We start from the raw sequence: 27,104 nt of genomic DNA, 5'->3' as shown, positions 1-27,104 counted from the left end.
CCAGCATTGCTATATGATACCGAATTGTCTAGGTGTATTTTACCCTTTTTAGAAGTTTGTTCCTCTCGTGCTGAGATACCCTGTATATTAAAATGTATGCTCCCTAGCAATACTATATGATTCCGAATAATAGAGACGCACTCTAACCCTTTTTGAAGTATGTTACCCTTGTGCTGAGACACTTTATATATTAGAATGCACACAACCCAGCATTGCTGTATGATACCGAATTGTCTAGGTGTACTTTACCCTTTTTAAAAGTTTGTTACTCTCGTGCTGAGATACCCTGTATATTAAAATGTATGCTCCCTAGCAATATTATATGATTTCGAATAATATAGATGCACTATAACCCTTTTAGTAGTTAGCTACCCTGGTGCTGAGGCACCTTATATATTAGAATGCACACAACCCAGCATTGCTATATGATACCGAATTGCCTAGGTGTACTTAACCCTTTTTAAAAGTTTGTTACTCTCGTGCTGATATACCCTGTATATTAAAATGTATGCTCCCTAGCAATACTATATGATTTCGAATAATATAGATGCACTCTAACCCTTTTAGTAGTAAGCTACCCTGGTGCTGAGACACCTTATATATTAGAATGCACACAACCCAGCATTGCTATATGATACCTAATTGTCTAGGTGTACTTTACCCTTTTTAAAAGTTTGTTACTCTCGTGCTTATATACCCTGTATATTAAAATACATGCTCCCTAGCAATACTATATGATTTCGAATAATATAGATGCACTCTAACCCTTTTAGTAGTAAGCTACCCTTGTGCTGAGACACCTTATATATTAGAATGCACACAACCCAGCATTGCTATATGATACCGAATTGTCTAGGTGTACTTTACCCTTTTTAGAAGTTTGTTACTCTTGTGCTGAGATACCCTGTATATTAAAATGTATGCACCCTAGCAATACTATATGATTCCGAATAATATAGACGCACTCTAACCCTTTTTGAAGTATGCTACCCTTGTGCTGAGACACTTTATATATTAGAATGCACACAACCCAGCATTGCTATATGATACCGAATTGTCTAGGTGTATTTTACCCTTTTTAGAAGTTTGTTCCTCTCGTGCTGAGATACCCTGTATATTAAAATGTATGCTCCCTAGCAATAGTATATGATTCCGAATAATAGAGACGCACTCTAACCCTTTTTGAAGTATGTTACCCTTGTGCTGAGACACTTTATATATTAGAATGCACACAACCCAGCATTGCTATATGATACCGAATTGTCTAGGTGTACTTTACCCTTTTTAAAAGTTTGTTACTCTCGTGCTGAGATACCCTGTATATTAAAATGTATGCTCCCTAGCAATATTATATGATTTCGAATAATATAGATGCACTATAACCCTTTTAGTAGTTAGCTACCCTGGTGCTGAGGCACCTTATATATTAGAATGCACACAACCCAGCATTGCTATATGATACCGAATTGCCTAGGTGTACTTAACCCTTTTTAAAAGTTTGTTACTCTCGTGCTGATATACCCTGTATATTAAAATGTATGCTCCCTAGCAATACTATATGATTTCGAATAATATAGATGCACTCTAACCCTTTTAGTAGTAAGCTACCCTGGTGCTGAGACACCTTATATATTAGAATGCACACAACCCAGCATTGCTATATGATACCTAATTGTCTAGGTGTACTTTACCCTTTTTAAAAGTTTGTTACTCTCGTGCTTATATACCCTGTATATTAAAATACATGCTCCCTAGCAATACTATATGATTTCGAATAATATAGATGCACTCTAACCCTTTTAGTAGTAAGCTACCCTTGTGCTGAGACACCTTATATATTAGAATGCACACAACCCAGCATTGCTATATGATACCGAATTGTCTAGGTGTACTTTACCCTTTTTAGAAGTTTGTTACTCTTGTGCTGAGATACCCTGTATATTAAAATGTATGCACCCTAGCAATACTATATGATTCCGAATAATATAGACGCACTCTAACCCTTTTTGAAGTATGCTACCCTTGTGCTGAGACACTTTATATATTAGAATGCACACAACCCAGCATTGCTATATGATACCGAATTGTCTAGGTGTACTTTACCCTTTTTAAAAGTTTGTTACTCTCGTGCTGAGATACCCTGTTTATTAAAATGTATGCTCCCTAGCAATACTATATGATTCCGAATAATATAGACGCACTCTAACAGTTTTTGAAGTAGGTTACTCTTGTGCTGAGACACTTTATATATTAGAATGCACACAACCCAGCATTGCTATATGATACCGAATTGTCTAGGTGTACTTTACCCTTTTTAAAAGTTTGTTACTCTCGTGCTGAGATACCCTGTATATTAAAATGAATGCACCCTAGCAATACTATATGATTTCGAATAATATAGATGCACTCTAACCCTTTTAGTAGTAAGCAACCCTGTTGCTGAGACACCTTATATATTAGAATGCACACAACCCAGCATTGCTATATGATACCGAATTGTCTAGGTGTACTTTACCCTTTTTAAAAGTTTGTTACTCTCGTGCTGAGATACCCTGTATATTAAAATGTATGCTCCCTAGCAATACTATATGATATCGAATAATATAGATGCACTCTAACCCTTTTAGTAGTAAGCTACCCTGGTGCTGAGGCACCTTATATATTAGAATGCACACAACCCAGCATTGCTATATGATACCGAATTGTCTAGGTGTACTTTACCCTTTTTAAAAGTTTGTTACTCTCGTGCTGAGATACCCTGTATATTAAAATGTATGCACCCTAGCTATACTATATGATTCCGAATAATATAGACGCACTCTAACCTTTTTTGAAGTATGTTACCCTTGTGCTGAGACACTTTATATATTAGAATGCACACAACCCAGCATTGCTATATGATACCGAATTGTCTAGGTGTACTTTACCCTTTTTAAAAGTTTGTTACTCTCGTGCTGAGATACCCTGTATATTAAAATATATGCTCCCTAGCAATACTATATGATTTCGAATAATATAGATGCACTCTAACCCTTTTAGTAGTAAGCTACCCTGGTGCTGAGACACCTTATATATTAGAATGCACACAACCCAGCATTGCTATATGATACCGAATTGTCTAGGTGTACTTTACCATTTTTAAAAGTTTGTTACTCTCGTGCTGAGATACCCTGTATATTAAAATGTATGCTCCTTAGCAATACTATATGATTTCGAATAATATAGATGCACTCTAACCCTTTTAGTAGTAAACTACATTGGTGCTGAGGCACCTTATATATTAGAAAGCACGCAACCCAGCATTGCTATATGATACCGAATTGTCTAGGTGTACTTTACCATTTTTAAAAGTTTGTTACTCTCGTGCTGAGATACCCTGTATATTAAAATGTATGCACCCTAGCTATACTATATGATTTCGAATAATATAGATGCACTATAACCCTTTTTGAAGTATGCTACCCTTGTGCTGAGACACTTTATATATTAGAATGCACACAACCCAGCATTGCTATATGATACCGAATTGTCTAGGTGTACTTTACCCTTTTTAGAAGTTTGTTACTCTCGTGCTGAAATACCCTGTATATTAAAATGTATGCTCCCTAGCAATACTATATGATTTCGAATAATATAGATGCACTCTAACCCTTTTAGTAGTAAGCTACCCTGGTGCTGAGACATATTATATATTAGAATGCACACAACCCAGCATTGCTATATGATACCGAATTGTCTAGGTGTACTTTACCCTTTTTAAAAGTTTGTTACTCTCGTGCTGAGATACCCTGTATATTAAAATGTATGCTCCCTAGCAATATTTTATGATTCCGAATAATAGAGACGCACTCTAACCCTTTTTGAAGTATGTTACCCTTGTGCTGAGACACTTTATATATCAGAATGCACACAACCCAGCATTGCTATATGATACCGAATTGTCTAGGTGTACTTTACCCTTTTTAAAAGTTTGTTACTCTCGTGCTGAGATACCCTGTATATTAAAATGAATGCACCCTATCTATACTATATGATTTCGAATAATATAGATGCACTCTAACCCTTTTAGTAGTAAGCTACCCTGGTGCTGAGACATCTTATATATTAGAATGCACACAACCCAGCATTGCTATATGATACCGAATTGTCTAGGTGTACTTTACCCTTTTTAAAAGTTTGTTACTCTCGTGCTGAGATACCCTGTATATTAAAATGTATGCTCCCTAGCAATACTTTATGATTCCGAATAATAGAGACGCACTCTAACCCTTTTTGAAGTATGTTACCCTTGTGCTGAGACACTTTATATATCAGAATGCACACCACCCAGCATTGCTATATGATACCGAATTGTCTAGGTGTACTTTACCCTTTTTAAAAGTTTGTTACTCTCGTGCTGAGATACCCTGTATATTAAAATGAATGCACCCTAGCTATACTATATGATTTCGAATAATATAGATGCACTCTAACCCTTTTAGTAGTATGCTACCCTGGTGCTAAGGCACCTTATATATTAGAATGCACACAACCCAGCATTGCTATATGATACCGAATTATCTAGGCGTACTTTACGCTTTTTAGAAGTTTGTTACTCTTGTGCTGAGACACCCTGTCTATTAAAATGTATAAAACCTGGCACTGCTATGTAATTCTGAACCGTATACAGACACTATGTATATTAGAATGTATGAAACATTTAAAATATCTAAACGTATTTGTTACAGGCGATATGAGACGTATCGGCATTGTGCAGAATACCTTGACGAGAATATGAAAATACGACATACAACAATATATTTTGACGAGAATATGAAATATGACTAATATTTTATATACTTCTCCTTAACATTTAATATAATATTTAAGCATTCTACAGAATGTTAAATGTTATTCAGATGAATATGAAAAGAAGATTATTATAAAGCTTGTGTCTGAAATTCATACATTCTACAGAAATACAAACTAAGGAAAATAATAATAAAAGATAGGTATAAAATGTATTTTATTCAAAATAAATGAAAGAAAATGTAAGAAATGCACAAAACAAAGTTTATACTTTTCTTATTAAAGAAAACAAAATAATATATGACTATTCTTGTTTCATTAAGAAAGGGAACAATTTTATTTTGAATCACATTTCTTATAAAAGTTTAAATAGAGTCTTTTAATACTTTACCAGTTTATCATTTGGCATTGCATAGTGGATATATGAGAAATATTAATTGCTTCATTCTTTTACTTAAAATATGGAGCCACTCTATAGAGTGCAGTACTTAAAAGTTTGCCGGTGACATATCCGAATGATTATTGTATTTGATTAAGTAATATTTTCCCTTAATTATAAATTTAAACTTCGAAAACTTTGTAAATTGATTTAATAGTCATTGATATAATCGAATTCATGAAATGCATTTTAAATTTAGCAATAAAAGAAATTGCTTTTTCTCCTGAATATTTTTATCTTTCTTTTATACTTTTAAAAGCCAAATAAAAATCTCAGTCAGTTGTTAAATAATAAAACACTGCAACGCTCCATTTAAACGCACTTTCTCAAATGTGGTACTTTCTGCCCAGAATTTTCTCAGAAACCGCTTGGAGAACTAATAACCACCGAAAATTGAATTACAGAACCATTCCAGCATTTCACTTCCGTATTTCTCTATGGACGAGTAAAACCAATTTCATTCCTTAATGTTCTCTCTGCTGAGCTCTGCTTTCATCTTCCTAAAAGGCAGATTCCCTCATGAGACTCAGCGAATACATTAGCTTTAGAGCAGAAAACAACAAAAAAAAATTGACCATGATGATTATTTTCCGAGAACTTCTATTTAAGTAACCAGAGTTCCGAGAAGTTTAAATCCGATTTAGGAAAAGGCATCATTAATCTTAGGGAAAAAAAGAATGTTCCTTTTTTCAGTCATTAAAGAATTACAAGTCTAAAGTAAGTAGAAGTGTATCATATTGTTTTACCAGACGACAAACGATGAATAATTGGAACAAGTCGTACAATTGACATTTTAGCGAAAAGATTAGATTCCCAGTTAGAGAAAAAATCCCTTCTATTTAATAATAGGACAAATAAAAGAAGAAGGACTTTTATCAAATAGGATTACGATAATTTTCACGCAAGATTATTTTGTTTGAATTACAAAAACATATATTATACAAGGCAAATTCAAGAACATCTGTATCAAATCAGACAACTAATATTTTCATTAAACGATTATTATGCTTGGAGTTTGAACACTTAGTTCCCAGAAAAAACTCTGGAGGAAAAAATAATATCATATTGGAGAAAGGAAAAATTTTGGGAAATAGATTTTTATTAGAAATACGACAGATCTAGCTGAGAGAAATTAGACATAGAAAGAAAAATGTTGTGAAAGAGGACAACGGGATTACGGGAATATAAACGCCCTAGCTTATTGAACAACTCCAAAAGAATTACTACTATAAAATCAGATAGCGAATACTTTCAATGAAATGGTTAATGGTTAATAAATTCCAAAATGGTTAATAAATTCCAGTTCGCAAAACAAAACGGATATGATCAAGTTTGACAATTCTTATCGAATATTTTGCATTGTTTCAAACGATTTTTTACACTTACATACGATTTAATCATTTCTAATAATCGTAGAAAAAATTGATGCACTATAGAATATAAAAATAATTATCATTCTAAAGTACTTTATTTTATGTGGCTTTTTACTAAATTTTTATAAATTTTCAAAATATAGCCAGTTTTTCCAAAAACACTTCAAGAATTAAAACAGAAAATTTTTGCATCTTATATCTTAATTTCAATCCCTTTCACAAATTTTTTAAAATTGTATTTATGCCGAATAGAAATAAAAAAAGACAGTATATATTGATTTTTAATTAAATTTTTTACGAATTTAACGATTTATCTCAGAGATCAGAAGTAGCAAATAAAACAAAGAGAAATATTTATTTTTCCCCGAATGAAAATTGACTTAACTTGCCACATCTTTCTTGGATCTTACAATTTATGATGGACATAAATAATATTGATTATTTTAACCAATTAGCGAAGTGTTTATTTCATCAATTTATTTGAATTACTAGCGGGCGATTCAGCTCGTTGCCAATAGTGACAAGTTATATTTAATTTATATAATTTTGATTTTTTTTTGTTGCTACAGCGAATTAATCTCCATAAAATTTTCTCTGAATCGATGATCAAATAGCGAAAAATTTTCATGAAGAATATCTCTGTCGAAAATTGTATTCTTTAAAATGTCCTCTATCGATGATTAAAAATAATTCCGAACGATATTTGAATTATAAGTGAAGAAAATATCGTTTGAAAAACTTTCAAAAATGTTTCATAAAAATGAAAGACCAATTTTTCTTTTTTACCATTATTCCTCTTCAAAGACCTGGATTTTAATTTTGTAAGTTCCAAGCAAATTATTTCATTTTTAACTTTCATTTCTTGTTTTAATTAAACATTGAACAATTATCCCATTAAATATGGCTGCATATATTTAATCGCTTTTTGATTCTCATTTTAAAATCTTAATTAAATAAGCTTTCATTTGTTTGTTCTGTTTTCAGGTCGGTTCATTTACTGAATTAAATTTCTATTTTAAGATATGCCGATACATTCGTGTTCCGGAAAGTTTCTAAAGATTTCAATAAAATTAATATAGCCAGACGCCTTAAATTAGGTGTATTTTAGATTCTTTGACTCTAATTGAGAAAACATTCAAATTTTTCTCGTTTTAAATGAAATCTATAGAAATCTCTAAATTTTACATTTCTCTATTAATGATAAAGAAGAATATATGTCTGTGTATTTTTGTTCTTGTGCTGTCAAATTTGCACTAAAAATACCTTGTGGCTTGATATGTGAGTAATAGTTTTCAGGAAATTTTAATCAATTTAAAATTAAACGAAAATTTCGTATCTACACATGGTAACTACTGAAAATATAATAGCATAAAGGCACAGACCGGGCACATCAAAAGGCACAGACCAGGTGCGGGGAGTCATATGGCGGAGAATAGTTGACCCCATATCATTTCTACACCCACCAGAGTGTCGAGAAACAATCACCATGCCGGAAGCTTGCTTCTCATCCCATATTTTAAGTGCTTCATGGGATTTATAGTTACACAAACAAATGTTACATAATTCTACTGTGCGAAATCGCAAACAAGATCACATGCATGTGATATAAGATTGTTAAGGCTGACGTCATCTGAGAGAAACGAATGCATTTATTGAGAAGGGAATAAAAGTAAAACGGTAAAAAATTACGGAGTTATCAGTGATTAGGGACTGATTACCAGTGAAAAGTTATGGATCGGAACTAGTCATTGTATTAGCAAACAATCAGTGTTTTAATATCGTATATATAACAATGTTATGATTATGATTGTATTGGATTCTTCTAACATCTCAAAATCAAACTCGCCTGATATTTAAAGACAACTCTCAAACACTTTCTGTTGAGAGTCAGCGATGGAAACAAACATAAATGACCTGTATTGCACCGACACTCGAAAATGTGTATCAAGCAAAAAAGCTGGCACAGAAAACAAAATGCTGCAATAGAAAAGCAAGAATTAAAGAAAATGTTTCAATTAAGAATGATATGTAACACAAAGGTTTAGATATATTGGCATTTCGTTTTATCAAAAAGTATATTTCCTTGTTTTAATATTTCTCTTTGGAAGATGACAGATTTTCTTTATTCTTCTTGAAAGAATATTTCTTAAATATTTCTCTTTTGGGAACAAAACTGATTCCCTTAATTACTCTCTTCTCTTTTATGGAAGTTCTTGCCATTCTTAAAATACTTGATTGATCGAAATTTATTTGCACATTAAGCAATTGCTTTCATGTTTTAGTTCAATTAGGTTCATTTCTTCAAAATTTCTCCTTCGGGAACAAAACTGATACTTATATACATTCTATCCTTTCCTGTGATTGTCCGGGCAATTTCTAAAGTATTTTATATGATTGATTTCTATCTCAACTCTGATTAAACACTTAATGCTTTTGACTCATTTAGATTAGATTTTCTTGTCGAAGCTATTTGAGTTCCATTTAGAGAATTTGTGGTGAAAGCTTATAAGCCAGTTAACGGCTACGCTACACGAGCAATTGCTTTTGCATTGTGGTCATGTTAGTGGGCTGTGAACCATAAGGTTCCAGGTTCTATCCTCGCCCATCACAAATCACTACATTGGTGACCTCGAACGATGAACCTTCAACATTCATACAGCTGTTGGGACGCCATCTACCCGCAACCAAAGTCGTCAGACTCACTTGATCAGCAACTGCATCAGCAACCACACACCCGCATACGCTCGCCATAACGCTTGGTGCTACTCAAATGGGTACAGGCGCATTAGAGTCAACAGCTAATACATCACCACTCGCCATATCGTTAGTCTCACCCCCGACTCACTGGAGGTAGAGTATGTGGTGAAAGCTTATTTCACCACAGCTTAAGCCAGTTAACAGCTTCGCTACAAGAGCAATTGCTTTTGTATTGTGGTCATGTTACTGGGCTGCGAACCACAAGATTCCAGGTTCTATCCTCGTCCATCACAAATCGCTACAAATTAGAGTATTTTTGAATCAGATACAGATTAACAAATACAACACAGGCGAAACACTCTTGTACAAATTACCATAACACACACACTGCACCAGAGTATTGATATTTTATCTTGATGAAATTAGCGTTCGAGAACAACGAAACGAAATAACGAAATAAAGATGTTGTCAAGCGCTAGTGATGACACTTTTCTTGACAACAGAAGTTTATTATGGATGGATTTTCATGATTTTATCTCGTGTATTAAGTGATTGATAACTATTTACATGTATGCAATTAAATTTAGATTTAAATCTAAGATCATTTCTTGGAGTTCCCACCCGAGCTCCTACAAACGCACATTTTTACCGGTGTCAGACACACACTCCATGCAATTCTTCCTCTATTTTCATTTCATCTCCTTTCAGCTATGAGGCCGGAACAATTAAGTGGAGATTAGAGGCATAACAGATGAAATAAGATTTAAATTCAACGATTATTCAATTTTAGAGCGAGTACTCAGTCATCATATACTCTAAATAATTTTTAAATAATAATTTGAATAAAACAAGAATCTTGTGACCTAACAAGAAATTTATTATGAAGTAAATAAATCGATTTCTCTGAAAAAATAATGAATTCTAAATATAATCTTACTAGTATAAGGATTTTGACATTTTATCGTGGAAGTGATTATTTTAAGATATTGTATATTTTGACACCACCTCTCGTTCCATGCACAGAATGACTCTTTATAAGCAATTTGAATATATAAAGGGAGGAAGCGTAAAAAAATCACCCAGAACAACTATATTATTATATCTAGAGATAAAGCATAGTTTACAAACGCTGTAATTATAAACTAAACTGTCATAGGTAGTTTTTGAAAATTGAGTGTGCTTTTGTAAGTATTTCTTACTGTTCCCTTTGTGATCGAAATTATTTTTTTTAATATTTCTTCAGAGGCCTGCGATGTATTTAGCTTTCATTTAATCTAGTTTTGAGTGCTGCTTTGATTTAATTTACTTGTGACAGTAAATTTGCTGAATATTTCAATCATAAAATTACCTTCTGTGGCAAAATATTAAAAAAAAAACCCTCCAATGTTCACCCCTTACGAGTTCCGTAAACCCCAAGGAAGAATTTTATACGAAACTCTTAATTTAAATAACTGTTTGAAACTGTGAAAAAAGTCGATTGCTTTATGATGCTTATAACCCACTGACACAACGAAAATTTTCATTGTGTTGTGCCACTAATAAAATACAGTATCAACCATCAAATATTCAAAATATTAAAAAGCAAAAATGCCAGGAGAATGATCTGCAACAGAGTATCGAAAAAAGAGATTGGTGAAGTACCTGCTCATTCAGGGTTGATCGGTCCAAGTTGTAACAATCTTATGAAAAATTCTTTTTTTAAAATGTATTTGCGATTCCAGGATTAAAATTACTACTTTATAGTCTAACTATTTATTTTCAATATTTACAATAAAAAACATTCAATAAATTTCGTTGATTTTAACATCATAAATACTTTTTTCTAAACTTGGTGGTTGTTACAACTTGCCCCATATCGGAGGCAAATTGTAACAGGCGCGGATCAAGTTGTGACAGACATGGGACAATTCGTAACAATAAAAACCAAAATATTTATAATTATTTTTTCTTTACCATTTTTATTAATTAAAACATATAAGTAATTAAGTAGTTACTATCACTTGGCTTAGTATTAAAAAAGAGCATCAAATAGTTTAAAATAAAATAAAGATAAAATTATTTAACCAATATACGTAAAAGCCAGTCTGCATTAGAGCTACAGTTAACGCAAGCAAATCACAGACTGCTTCCCATCACAAAATTTGCAAACTAAGCATTGAAGTTTATCTTCCTCATCAGAATTCGGGGGAGGGGAAGTAATTGCCTGTTTGCAATGTCTTGATTTCGGATCAATATGTCCCTCTTTTGATGCGCGATTTCACAGAAAAACAGCCGTGTGAGCGAAATTCGATGCACGCTGAATCTGTCGAGGCTGAATCTCTTAATCCTATTTATTGCGGCTGACAGGATTGAAAGGGTGGCAATACAGGCGTTATCTTCGTCACCTGTTCAAAATATGTTCTTTCCCAAAATATTTATAACGTTCCTTTATAATTGGAAGTTAATGTAATATGCTGTAATAAAATATTTTTTCAGAATTAATGTATGCATCTTTGCAAGCCAGAACAATCTGCTTCATCCGTTTTACCTTTGTTTTATTCTTTTGGACTGTTTTTGCGACAGCGGTGGCCTGGTGATAAGAACTCATGTTCGGAACCGGAGAGTGTCAGACTCGAGAACTAATTACACTAAAGAATACTTGGAGCTGGTCTAATGCACGTTAAATCCGTTGGGACCATACGTCCTTCCACTGGTATTGTACAGAAACTTGGAGAGGGAAGTGCCAGCTCTGGTGCTGTTCTGATCATCTGGCCACGTTTCAAAATTACGAGGTCCTTCTTAAAATAACTATATAAATCTTCTTAAAAATCTCTCTCTATATATGAGGTAAATATTATGTATTGCAGAAAGTGTGCATTCTTTACTTCGTTTCTTTTCTACAAGCGAACAAGTCTAATATTCGTATGTAAGTTGAAAGGAACAGAATTGTCATGTTTGAAGAATTGTATTTTTTGGTTTGGTTTTTATATTATAAAAAAATACCATACATAAATATGCAATATAGATATTATAGTAACTATCTGTTAATTGGTCAGTCTTTTGTCTTTTATTGAAATGATTTTATCGATCATTTTAGAACGACAACCGTTTTCAAAAAATTCAGTTATTTTCAAAACGAAGCATAATTTAAATATAACTATACTGTTACCTAACTTTTTGCCCATATATATATACCTTATCCTGGGGAAAAAAATTTAAAAAATTGCAGTTGATTGGTTAAAAATATTTTTTGACAGTTTATAATTAACTATCTTTTTTTAACAGTTATTCAAGCTGGAAATAGACTCACGATTTGAATGTGGTATCTAGAAATAATGCATTATCCATATGTATTATGCTTGCAAGTAAAATTATCCTTTTAATGCCCTTATATTCAATATTAGCTTTTATATTTGGTCTTCTATTAATTTTATGTATGTTGAATAATTGTAGATAATGTTAGACATGATATTCTACGTCATAAAAAGCAACTTCGCTTCATTTTATTGGATAGCGGAAATTTTATATTTTCACTTCCTTTTATTAGATAGTTTGAATTTATTTATCTTCATTTTATTAGAATAGCATATAGATATTTATTTTCACTTTATTTTAACATGGTAAATAATTTTTACTGGTCCTTGGGCTCTCATTAATTGTTTTCGCGTTAAAAAGGAAACGCTGCAGGTTCGCATGCAGAGGAATCGATAAAAAAAATTATTATCAAAAAAGAACGTTACATCATAAGCAGCTCATCATTTTATTATGTCAACAGTCCAAAATAAGAATGCTAGTTTAATTTCTCGCATAAAGAATTCTGTTCTTACAAGGGGTAAAAGTTCGTTAACACGAAAATAACTATGTTGAAAATAAAAATCGTCTGCAGAAGAAGCAGTTCATTAAATGTTCTGAATATATTCCAAATTAAGATTTTCTGCTTTATAAATATTATTAGTGCTTCATAATAATAAAATAAAAAGAATGGAATTTAAAAATAACTATTTATGAAAGTACTACAAAAATGAATTGTTCATTAAGCTTATTAATAACGAGAATTCCTTCTTCAATGACTTAAAATAAGAGTTCTTAACAGCAAAAATAGCAGTTATAATTCTTACATGAAATCCAGAAATAATCTGAATAGTTAGTTATACAAACATAAAGCTATCGAAGTATTATTAAATTAGGTAACCAATTATTTTTAGCTTCAGACAACAACACAACTCCCACGCATCCACGTTTCAATGAGGTAATCTTATTCATCGTATTTTGTTGACGCCAAACCAGAAGGTAGATGACGTAAAATTGGCGACAGGAAACGGAGTGTTTTTGTAAACAAGAAGATGAATAAAATTAGAGCTTTTATTCTGAAAATAATTTTTTTTTGTCTGCGCTCGGCACGTTTTTATAAAAAAGGCTAGAATACTGAAATTAACTCTTTTGTTTATCAACCATTTGGTTGCCATTTCCATAAGCTTGGTAGCCTTTTTAATTAAGAAAATGACCTTTTGCAAGACCTTTAAAGATACTGTTCCAAGAGGTTCTTTTTTACTAAATCTTCTTTCTTTTTATATTGTTAGGGCACTGTTCTAAAAATTGCTTGAATAATTTGCACATTGCTTCAACAGTATTCGCACTTTGTTTTGTCTATATCATTTGCAAAACTAAACATGTCTGTTCAAACCAGGCATTGAATAATTTTTATTCATTATTTATCACCCATATAAAAGCTTTAATTTTTCTTTCTGCTAAATGAAATAAATATATATAAAGAAAATACTGTATGTAATTCAGAAGCAATCCGTGACAGCCACGGATAATTTGCAAACGATTCGAAATGCATAAAAATTCAAATGAAAATACTTTTGAAAAGTTTTTGTTCACAGTAAATTGTGGTTCAACTCAACACCTAACAATGGAAAAAGAACAAATGATCAAATATTTATAACTAACCGCCTTTGCCGACCAACCGGTTGGCCAATCTTAATGCACGTTAAAATTTTAATATTTTATGGAACTCCCATTTTAATTGCTTCGTCATTAAAATATTTTAAAACTTCAAATTTTAATAGTCATATAATTCACTCATAATATTATAAAGGTCTACAGCCATAACGTAATATGTGTCTCTCTAATTTTCTGTCAGCTCCCGTAGAATTTATGCTTTAAATTAAAGTGGAAATGATTAAGCTGTAATATATGTATATATATATATATATATTACTGAAACGAAGCATTTTTTTTAAAATATGAGTACTGTAAACAGTGTCGCTGAGTATTTAAACCTTATGGGCACCAAAGAATATTTTTCTTAATTTATATAGTATCTCAAGAAGTTTTCAACAAAATTTTCTCAGATTCATCATGAACAGATCGATTAATTAATAATTAATTCAAACACTAAAAAAATAAACCGAATCGTTTGAAATAATCTCTGGAAAATATATTAAACCTTCAAAACCAAGTCCGCATCCGTTGAACAATCAGAACAGTCAGTTGCCAACAATCAGAACACAATGCGCATGCGTGAATTTTCAACGCCAATTATGGTAACGCAAATGCGTGGATTTTCTACTCCAATTCGGATAACACTATGCAGATTAGACATTTTTAATTTCCTTTATTCTGTTTTATTTTAATTAAAAAGTACTTCAGAATGAATCTGAAAGAAGATTAATTAACAATGTTTATTTTTAAATGCATCAAACATTAAGAAAATAAACAGAATCCTTTGAAATAATCTGCCGAAAATTTCTTAAGCCTATCCTCTTTAGCGTGGGAAAAAAAACTGAAGCCTTACTCATTTGGGGGTGGAGAAATTAAGATTTTTTTTGGCGGGAAAGTTAGTTTTTAATTAATAATTAAAATTCTAATTAAAAATTCAAAAAAGGGACCCCAGGTGCACATTCCCTACCTCCAAGGTATATATGTACCAAATTTGGTACACACACACATTGAGATTTATATAAGTACGCCAACACACACACACACATTGAGATTTATATAAGTACAGATAATCAAATATTATCAAAGTAATCAAATATTGGAATTTTATTACACAAAAAATATTGCAGATAGTATTGTAGATAGTATCACTGTATGTAGTTATATAATAGTATAAAAGTATTGCAGATAAGAAATAAAAATATTTTTAATTTTTAATAATTTAAGGAAAAAATCTGATCAACAAATAAATAATAAGATTCAAAATGATTACTATTTTTTTGTATTTTAGACTGCATAAGAATAATTTTTATGCTGTGATATCATCGAGAATTATAACCAAAAGTCGATTAAAATTTTGAGAATTTTTGTTCGAAGGTGCAAATTTTCATTCTCTTAAGTATATTTTTGTAAATTTCCTTACCTTTAGTTCCTGTTGTCTGACCTAAAATATATCAACACTAAGAATACATTCTACTTTAATATTAATAAAGGCTTTTACTTAACTTCGCATGTTTCATTTTTGTAGGACTGAGATTTTGTAATCAATTTTTCACTCACTTTCTGTGCTAGAGTTCTGAGGTTTTGCACAGTGACTGGTTCCAGATGACGATAAAGCATTATAATAATTCTAAAAAATTTCATTATAAAGCAATATGTTAAATTCGTAAAAATTTAATTTTATAAAGTTGGTGAGATCTAGAAATAAATTTGAGAATAAGGCATTTGTATATTCTTTCTTATTTATAATCATGAATTATGAAATTTATTAAAAAAGAGAAATAAAAATAATAAAATGAAAAGAAATTAAGCATAGTTTTATTAGTAAAGTAGAAATTGGAAATTATATCGATGTATATTAAACGCTAATCTTACATGGCACAAAAAACGTTCTTTTTACTCTTTTATGAACGGTAACGGTCAAATATAAACAAAACATCGTACGTATTTCAGAACGTTTCATTGAATGTTTTTACAGATTCATTGAACTAAGCGTTCCGCTTTGATAATGAATAGAGCTTCAAAATGATATTAAATATTTGAGGAAGGGTTTCTCCGTGTTACCAAAAAGTACCTGCAATCAGAGAGGAAAATGTAAAAAAAAATCATGAAATAATTTAATTGAACAAACAAATAGTCTTAACCGTCATCAGATGGGTAATATCTATGATTTGCTCATGAAAATTGTTTTTTTATATCTCCCAAAACAATTATGTTATTAATTGTTATCTTATCTTAAAATTAACAATTCCATTTCTATACAATTATTCCTTAATTTTATTAATTTTTAATTTATTTTGAAACATAATTTGTAAGAATGTTTGAGAAAATTGACGAACTGCTCTCTTTCAAAATCGCCAATTTCACAAGCTCTCTACTGCCAAGTTCCGAACTCGCCTAGGATATCACATTTGGCGTCTTAAAAAGTGCTAAAGCAAACTCGCCAAGTAAGCGAATTATCAATTAATGTGAAGAACCGCCGATATCTACATATTAACAGAATTTTTAAACATTGATAATTGAATTCAGATTTATCTATCAAAACATTAAATCGCTTTCTTTTAGCTCCACAGTAGGATTTTCACTTTTGCCCGCATTTTTATAAAATATGCACTTTTTAAGGTACTTTTCAATTAGCCGGACGCAAGCGAAAGGTCGCCAAATAACTTGGATTTCCACCAGACAACATCTCCAAGACCTGCACCAACTTGCGCACAAAACTAATGCTGCAACAGTTTTTGAGACGGCGTTTTTTTAAGGCGCAGATGTACATTCTTTGTCGATTTTTCGCTTGCGAGATGCGCATTTTTGCCTTACAAAGTATATGTATGTGAAGTAAGATGACTCTAAGTAAAATGCTCTGGTATATTGAGAGCCAACAGAGGGACGCACATATGCACACAGTCATCTTTGTTACAATCAGAGAAATAAAACACGAAACATAGTTAGCTGAACTCATCTATAGAGTTTGAGTTGCGGTAGCCTAGTGGTAAAGTTTCGGTTGACAGTTTCGGATTCGAGTCCTGATTCCACTGAAAAGTTGCCGTGTAAGCAGTTCTAATGCACATTAAATAGCGCTGATGTGGGTTTGGAGAAGGGAGTGCCAGCTCAAACACTGTCCTCGTCATCTGATAGCGATACCGAATGATGATTTTCGTCTCAAAATAGTTGTCGTAAGAAAAAAAAAGCATAAAAGTTAAAAAATAATTATTATAAAAAATCCTTTTTATCAGTATATTAGAAAGAAAATTTAATTTTTTAAAGAAAACAATTGGAGAGTAAAACAAAAAATCACAAAAACATCAGGTACGTTGAAAAAATTTTAAATTAAATAACATTACAAGCTTTGACTCACGTTTTTTTTATTAAAATTAGATCCCTTTTAATAAATCGAAAAAAACAATTTTAAAAAATGTGTATAGTTATTATATAAAATAAAGATAAATATCGAAAATTTAAAAATTGTCTCTATTTTTTTAAGTTTTTACTAAGTTATAAGATGATAAAATAGCAGAGATAAATAGGAAAAACCGACTTGCTGTTGGCCGGAAGATAGTTTTCCTTTCTTCACGCTTGATTGCACAAATCAAAAAGCATTATAGAAGCCGTCAAGAGTTTTGTTACGAAATAACCGATATCGCAATTATGTGTTTTCTTTTTCAAAGTTTAGAATTTGTTGCTACTTGCGTCACTGAATTTTCTATCCTTGAATGTTAAGAGCACATTTTCTCTCTTTTTTTTATCCTTGTTTATATCGTAAAGTGAATAATATGTTTTGTGTTTATTATTTCAAAGTTTCTAATAAAGGGCAATTATTCCAGGCTCCAGTTTTACCCAATAACAAAGTTATTTAGAAAAATAGATTTTATGGGCAATAAAAAAATTAAAAAGCTAACTTGTTCTTAATTTCCAAACAATTCTTTCTATTAAATTCTAATAATAAACACGACAGTTAATAAAGAGTGCTGGCCTAATAAGTAGCTGTTTCCTGAAAATATTTTTAATGAGGTGAAGCCAAGATTTCAAGGTTTTAGTCCTAATAATTGAATAAATTTTACTCCTAAATAATTGAAGAAATTATAATTATTTTCAAGTTTGTAACAATTTTTTTCTAATAAATGTCACTAACAAACAACTCAATAATAAGAATTTTGGCACCTTTTCAATGAAACGTATGTCTATTTAATGAGATGAAACTAAATATTCTTAAGGTAAATTCACTTGTCAAGATTCAGTTCTTAAATAATTCAAGAAATTAAAATATTTTAGAAGAAAAATAAAAAATTCTTTCACTTAGATTTAAAAATAAAAGCTTTTTTTTTTTTTTTGAATAGCTACAGAAATCCAAGACTTGAAACATTTGCCTTTAAAATAAATCTTTAAAATGTGTAAAAAAATGACGTAAACTAAAAATGAAACCTAGATCATTATCTATGTTTAACTAATTAATTTTAAATTTCAAAAACAGTCAGCTTTCAGGATGGCATTATCACTCATTTGTTCTTTAATATTTACAATAAGCGATTGCTATTTTGGCTGTGTAGAATATTTTGCATACAGAAAACTTGAAATCAAACATTTTTGTTTTTAATTAATGCTAATTATCACAATATCACTCTAAAAGTTACTTTCTCATATATGTAGTACAGAGAAAGTATAGTAATCATCGAAAAATTCGAACGCGAGATTTTGACGAATCTTCACGTTTTAGATCACCCTGAGTTCGAAAAATACATTTTCGGAAAGTATCCGTCTTTGACAAAGATAACTCAAAAACGCTTTGAGCAAAACGGTTGAAATTTGGTACGCAATCTTCATACCGAATTTGCAAATTTCTGTTAAATGTTGAGCATAATCTGTTCAGAGGAAGTCCGTCTCTCCGACTGTCCGATTAAAAGTTAACACGATAACTACAAAACGAAGAGAACTAAACAAATAAAATTCAATGCACAGATTTAGCATGAATACTGTAGACAAATAAAATTCAATGCACAGATTCAGCATGAATACTGTAGACAAATAAAATTCAATACACAGTTCAGCATGAATACTGTAGACAAATAAAATTCAATACACAGTTCAGCATGAATACTGTAGACAAATAAAATTCAATACACAGATTCAGCATGAATACTGTAGACAAATAAAATACACGGATTCAGCATAAATACTGTAGACAAATAAAATTCAATACACGGATTCAGCATGAATACTGTAGACAAATAAAATTCAATACACAGATTCAGCATGAATACTGTAGACAAATAAAATTCAATACACAGATTCAGCATGAATACTGTAGACAAATAAAATTCAATACACAGATTCAGCATGAATACTGTACACAAATAAAATTCAATACACAGATTCAGCATGAATACTGTACACAAATAAAATTCAATACACATATTTAGCATGAATACTGTACACAAATAAAATTCAATACACAGAGTTAGCATGAATATTGAAGACAAATAAAATTCAATACACATATTTAGCATGAATACTGTACACAAATAAAATTCAATACACAGATTTAGCATGAATACTGTAGACAAAAAAATTCAATACACAGATTTAGCATGAATACTATAGACACATCTTGAGCTCACATCTTGAGCCAAATACAATTACGGGATGTCTCTCTATTTGTCTGCAAACGCTATAATTTAAAAAAAAGCAATGAAGACTTAAATATATCAAATTTAATATGGGATTTTGTAACTGCAAGTGCAGTTTTGTGTGAAATCTTTATTTCAATCGGTTGAGAAAAAACGAGTTTAAAACAGAAATTCGATTTTCGAATACTATTAATCGCATGTCAGGGATTGATCGCCAAATAACTCGCCAAGAATGAAGTGATGGATTCAGTAAAAATTCTGAATTCATGTCAAAAGTTGATATTTCGTAACTATTATACGCCATTGCCATATAAAGTGTTCTCTGGCATGACGAGTTTATTAGATAGTATGCGAGAAAGTTTTGAGAAGACCACTCCTATTGGTGTATTTTTAAAATTATTTCTGTAAACTGTATAACATTTTTATATCAACTATTTAATTGCTTCTAAGGCTTTTTTTAGATTCAAACTATGGATCAAATCCAAAACAAAATAGAAAAAAAATAATTTTTAAATGTTTATTATTAAAAATATTTGATTATTATATCTATAATACATCTGCAATATTTCTTCATCTTGAGAAAAACAGTGATCTTAATAAAAACTTTTCTGTATGCCAAGCACACATTAAAGTTAGAAATCTTTAACTAAAGCAATAGCTATAGTAATTAAAAAAAAAGCGTAAAGGTAAGTAAAATAACTACACTTTGAGAACAGATTGTCTCGAAACTTGTTACATTTAGTTTTTGTAGGACTGAAACGCGGATATCATTAAAATCTTGGTGTAAAATTGTTCGAACACTGTGCTTTTGATAGTTTCTTTTTTTTCCGTAATAGTTGTCTTTAGAAACCAGAAATATTGATTATGTTTAATTTCAATTAAATCTCTCTCGTTTAACTTAAAGTTAATCACTCCTTCAACAAATATATTTTTAAACTGCAAGCTGTAACGCATATTAAAGTCATGCTATTTTAATAATTTACTTTGAAAGGGAACATTATGGACATGAACTTTTTTAATGAAGTCGAAGTATTTAAAATTGACAATTTGTCGATCAATTTAAATTAAAATTACGAAGTTTGAGTAAATAATTAGAAAGTTCTTATTACTTAAATCCGAAGAAAATCCCGCGATTTAATATTTGCCGAAACAGTAGAAACTATACTCTTTCCTTGCAACTATAACATATACTGTTAAAAAAGTGCAAAATAATATTTTTAACAAACATTTTCAAAATTTAAAAAAAGTTGCATGCTGATAGTATTAAAGAGATAAATTTTGAATTTGAAAATTATTTCTTTGGTATAAAGCTTTTGCCCCTTACAGTGGAAAAAACATCAAACTTTTGCTTAATTTTTACACAAAAAATATTTAATAAACATAATTTTAAAAAACGCTGTTTCAGGTACATAAAATATTACAAACAAATAATTGCTTGTAATATTTTTAAAATCTTAATATTTTTCGTAATAATTTTTACTCGGTTTATTTTATTAGATAACATGCAGTTTGATAAGTAATTTTCATTAATTCTTTTTTCTCTGGATGAATTTCACTTGAAAATGCGAAAAGTGTTTAAAAAAATGAAAACTAAAAAAATTATTTCCATCTTTGCTTACAGGGAAATCGAAACAAAAAAGTATTACCAAAAGAGAAAAGAACTACATGCCAAAAACAGCTCAGCATTTTACTGCATCAACTTTTAAAATAAAAATGATAGTTTGATTTCTCGTGCAAGCAATTTTATTCTTTCTAGAAAAAAAATCAATTCGTTTAGCGAAAACGATTAATTAAAAAAATTAAAAATCGTCTGCAGCCGAATAATTTAATCAAATGCCGCGAGATTTTCTTCTAAAAATTAATTCTTTGAAAAATTCATTAGCGTAAATTTTAATATAATTAGGAAAAATGAATCAGAATTACAAAAAAATATCATAAGACATGAAAATAAACAGAAATAGAGCTTAAAATTAAGTATACACCTAACAAATAAAAATGAGTTGCTTGCTAAACTTTTTAATATTGTGATTTTTATTTCCTGTGACGCCTTGAAATATGACCACTATGCACCCTACATACTTTAAAAATGTCATTTATAATCAGCACATGAAATCCCAAAATAATCTAATTAGTTATGAAAGCATGTTCGAAAGTATTATTAGATTACATGAGCAATTATTCTCTGTCTCAAACAACGAAACTCCCATACATTCAAACTTCAATGAGAAAATCTTAATCTCACATTTTGTTGGCGCCAAACCTGGAGGTGGGTGACGTGAATTTGGCGACAGGAAATGGAGGTTTTGTAAACAAGAAGATGAATATAATTAGAGCTTTTATACTCAAAAATATTTTTCTCTCTGAGTCAGGCATAGTTTTTTGATAAACTCTAGAATACTAGAGTTTATCTTTGGCATTAACTCTTTTGTTTTTCCACTCGTGTAGTGCGTATTTACCTAAGCCTGCTTTCCTTTCTAATTAAGAATATGACCTTTCACAAGCTTTGATTCCAAAATACTGTTTTTCAGTATTTTTTTAAATCTGAGGGCATTGTGCTGTGAACAGCTAGAATTGTTTTGTCTATGCCTTCACAAAACCAACACTTTGGTTTCAAGAAAACAATTGTGCATTTTTTTCATTCTTCTTTAACGATGCGAAAGTTTTTTTTCTTTTCTTTCTCTTATACAAAGCATGTTTGCGTTGGTAGAATTCCAAATCTGGTATTCTATAGAATGAATGTCTAGCCACTTTTAGCACACGATTAATATTTCACGTATTTTTTTAGGAATTCTGTTTAAAGTCAAAATATAAACAGGAAGTCATAAAATACACCATCGGCGTTTCGTCCAAATTATAATAAAACAGGTTAGTTAAAATAAATCACAACCGCACAAACCTCGATATCCAAATCAGTTGTTTATTTCACACCGTTGCCGTTTACATTAAAATGCAAATCTTCTTTTTTGATACAAAAATCGTTTCAATACAAAGTTGAATTGTTTCATTTAATATTATAAACTTCTAAGAGCTTTGGAATTATTTTAGTTTAAAATATATATAATTTTTTTTTCAAATTACGCCTCATGGTAATGATATTGTTAAGGATTTCGTCCGTCCGGGGTTCTTTCAATATTTTTTGGTCTATTAAATAAACTGTCCATTAGCAGAAAGCAACGGCGACGTTTATTGAACACGAAGACACTAATGCAAAGACGACAAATATATAACCGAGACGAACACAGGCAACACACAACAGCACACTACAACAATCCCACAAGTAATAATTGGTAGTAATAACACCCACAGCACACAAAGCGGCCAGACAGAATTCAGCAGAAGGAGGAATCTACGTAGCTTCACTCTACGTTCTTTCTAAACGTCTGCAATTCACCACTGTCTCCTCGCTTTAGCTATATCCAACCTCGACTCACTAGTATACGACTAGCTACTCCACACACGACTCGATGCTGTTTCCACAATAAACTCCAGGACTCGGCACACAGTTCGATTCTGCAATCGCTTGAGCTTCTCTTCGCTAGACTATTCCGCTGTTGCTTCATTATCTTCTCAATTACTCGATACATGACTACGATTGACTGTAATTTGAGACTGCTGGCCTTTGATAGTTCCTGGGAGGCGGGCAGAGAATTTTCTGGACCAATCAAGCGTATTTCGGTTCCTATTAGCTGAATCTCTATAAATCTCAAAGTCTCCAGTAATATCTATTTTGTCGCCAGAGTCGACAAACTCTTCGCCAAGTCCACAAATGGTTGCCAAGTTCTGAGATCACTGACGCAGCACCCGATCAGCACCTAGCAGAGTTGATCGTAAAACGGTCTTTCCAGTGATTGAACTACCTGTGCTGGGAAGCAACATTACAGGTTTGTAACAATATGAATATTTGTTAAAATCGCGACAATCGATTTGCTTCTAATACTATTGATACAAAATACTTATTATTTCGTAACAAAATTATTTCATAAATATATTGATGACAAAAATGCAAAAATAAATAAATAAATAAAATTAAAAAAAGCTAAAATTTTCGTAATTTTTCAAATTATTGCTAAACACGGATAGAGCTACTACTAACTGACATAATAATTATTTATTTAATTGTTATCTTCTGGCTTTTACATGATTGACTGCTATAATCAAAAATACTTATTTGATATAAATATTATAATAATTCCATATTGAAATTTTAAACTTCCTTTAACTTTATCAAATTTTCCCAAGTCATTCTTCAGCAAAACTCTAAAAGTCAAACACATTTTATTGAAATTATTTCCTTTAACCAACTAATATAAGTTTACCGGAATTAGAAATCAATTCGCTAAAGTCTCCGTGTGAAAAAATTAAAAAAAAAAACAGTAAAGTGAAAAAATTGATAATTTTGAAATAAATATTTAAATTTTTGAGAAAAATATATAAAAAAAATCAGAATTTAAAATCGAATCTTTAATTTTTAATTAAATTCATAATAAGGAATTTTTTTAAATATTTTGTTGAAAATTTTTTTAAAAAATGAATAAAAATGTATTTTGAAAAAAGGGTTTATTTTTTAGGAAAATTCAAACCCGTCACTTTACAAATCTATTATAAAATATTTTTTTAAATTTTTATAAAAATTGCATCCAAATACCGTAATACAAAGCAAATTTATGAAAATTGTTTTAAAAAAGTTTCTGAATGCTAAATCCTTTTTTAACAAAAAAAAAAAAAGAATTATGCCTAATTGTGCTCACAATAGCTCAGAAACAGAAAAGTAGAAATTTACGAATTTGGCTTCCGGTCTTTACGCGACACTCATATATTTCTTAGTTAAATTTTGGATAAGGTACCTCAAGGAAAACCTTGTCTGTCTATCCTTCAGTAAAGAGCTAAATGGATGAAATTTAACATATGATTTTATCATGAAAATTTTAAATATGTTTTTAATTTTGACCAAAACTGAGCAGCAGTACGAAATGATTCGAAAACGAAAACTTGAAACATGCAATTTAGAATATGATATGATGGGTAAATCTAAGTGGAATTTTGAAATTATCCAGAAAAGACAAATCATCCAAAGTGCATACCATTTCATAAAATTTATTTAAGCACCATCCGCCTTCGGTGACTATTTCGTTCACCGCCAGAAGTGACAGAATTTAATTAAAGATGAGAGTCTTATGCATAATTTGATATTCATTGTTGTTTCTACAAAGTTATGTTAATCTTCAAATAATGATAGACATTTTTGTGTGTTATTTAAGGAATCTTGTACCTTATTTGCTCATTGTGTGGCTCTCTAATGGCGGAAAGTCACATGAACTTAGCAGTCTGATTCATCAGGTATCTAATTGCGTGTTTTCAGTTTTAACTTCACCTTCTCATTTCTCATTCAAAATATGTATATGATTCAAACATTGAAATAGTGTCAAGTAACTGACGTCCAACATCACATCAGCTAATATATAAATAATGAATTTTTGTTTGTTCTTATTTTATAAGCTACCGTACCGTTCTCCGATAGCGATGAAACTTTGCCAACTTATTGCTCGCCCTTGCGCGAAGGCTATAGGCAAAATATAATTATCATATCTGAAGTCAAAAAATAGAATAAATATTATTTGTACTTCTCTTTTATATATCATTCAATTTCAATGAATGTATTCATTGTTGGTAAGAAAATAAATATCATTCTTTCAATCATTCCTAATTAAATAAGACAGCTATTTCAAATTTCAAACGATATTTCCAAAATTATTTCTTCTGTGGCAGCAACGTGCCGAGTACCAGCTAGTCCTGAATAAAATATACTAATCAAATAATGTGTGCTATTTCTATTTGGCTGCCTTCAATAAAAGTAAATCCAATATACAGGGTGTTTATTTAGTCCCGGACCCATTTTGATGCTTAATAACTCATAAAATAACAAAGATAGATTAAAATTAATAACATAAATGGTTAAATAGACTCAAAAAGTTTCATGACCCTTGTCAATGAACTTCCACGTGTGCCCCCTTCGTCGCACGGAGAATATCAAGTCGATAGTCAATTTCACGCCAGGTAGCGGCAAGCATGTCGGCATCCACAGAGCCTATTGCGGTTGTAATCCTGGCTTTTAGGTCATCAATGTTCGGCACTCTCCTCCTGAAAACGTTGGAGGATCTTTTTGGTAAATTCTGAAATTTCTCTGTGCTTGTACTATCGATTTCGTTTCTATGAACCACCATAAAATCTGTGCTTTCTCTTGTGGTGTATGCATTCTCATTAATATCCGCTCGAATAAAACATCACATACAAAAGTACTACATAGAACAAACACATCAAAAGTAAACATAACATAGCAATAGTTGCCAAAAACAAAAGAGAGAAAAATGCAATTAATAAGCAGACGATATTTAGAAAAGTACAGATATTTAGACTGGAAAATGAAATTATCTGAAATTAACCACACGCGCAGACGATATTTACAAAAGTAAAAATATTCAAACCTGAAAAGGAAAATATATGAGTTATTCCATCGATAAATGCCATAAGTTTGTTTATATCTTCATTATTTTATGAATTATTAAACATCTAAATGGGCCCGAGACTTTATAAACACCCTGTATATATATATATATATATATATATATATATATATATATATATATTATTATTATTATTATTATTATTATTATTATTACTAAAGAACGGATCAGAAAATGTAAAAAGAGCGAAATAATGGCTTAAAAAATTCTATAAGAATTTTTTTTCTGGTTATGTAATCCTATTAAGAGTTTAAAAAAATCAGTCGCAGATTTATAAAAAAAATCTTATGTAAAAAAAAATGAAAAATAAAATGTTCATGTGCGAAAACGTTAAATCTTATTAAAGCAACTAAAATAAAAATATTAAAAATGAGGTATAAATCATATTAAATTCTGAGTAAACAGAGGAAAATGTTTTTTCCTTCCAGTCAAAAATTGAGCCCCCAAAATATTTATTTAAAATTCGTTATAAAGAATTCTATATTACTCAGAATTCTATTTTTAAAAGATTAAATTGAAGGAAACTATAAGTAATTTTAAAAGAGGATAGAAAGATTAGTTTTTTGGCTTTTTTTTTCCATTTAGCAAGAAGTTATATAGGTCATATCATGATGTATTTCTCAATAAATTTAGAATTTTATAATTTATATTTACAAAAATAATTATTTTTAATTCATTCACCTTTATATCTAAGGTTATTTTTTTATTTGAATAGTTTTCTCTTTCTATCTTTATTAATTTT

Source organism: Argiope bruennichi, chromosome 8, assembly GCF_947563725.1.
Source record: "Argiope bruennichi chromosome 8, qqArgBrue1.1, whole genome shotgun sequence".
Taxonomy (NCBI): domain Eukaryota; kingdom Metazoa; phylum Arthropoda; class Arachnida; order Araneae; family Araneidae; genus Argiope; species Argiope bruennichi.
Note: the sequence above shows the minus strand (reverse complement) of the source record.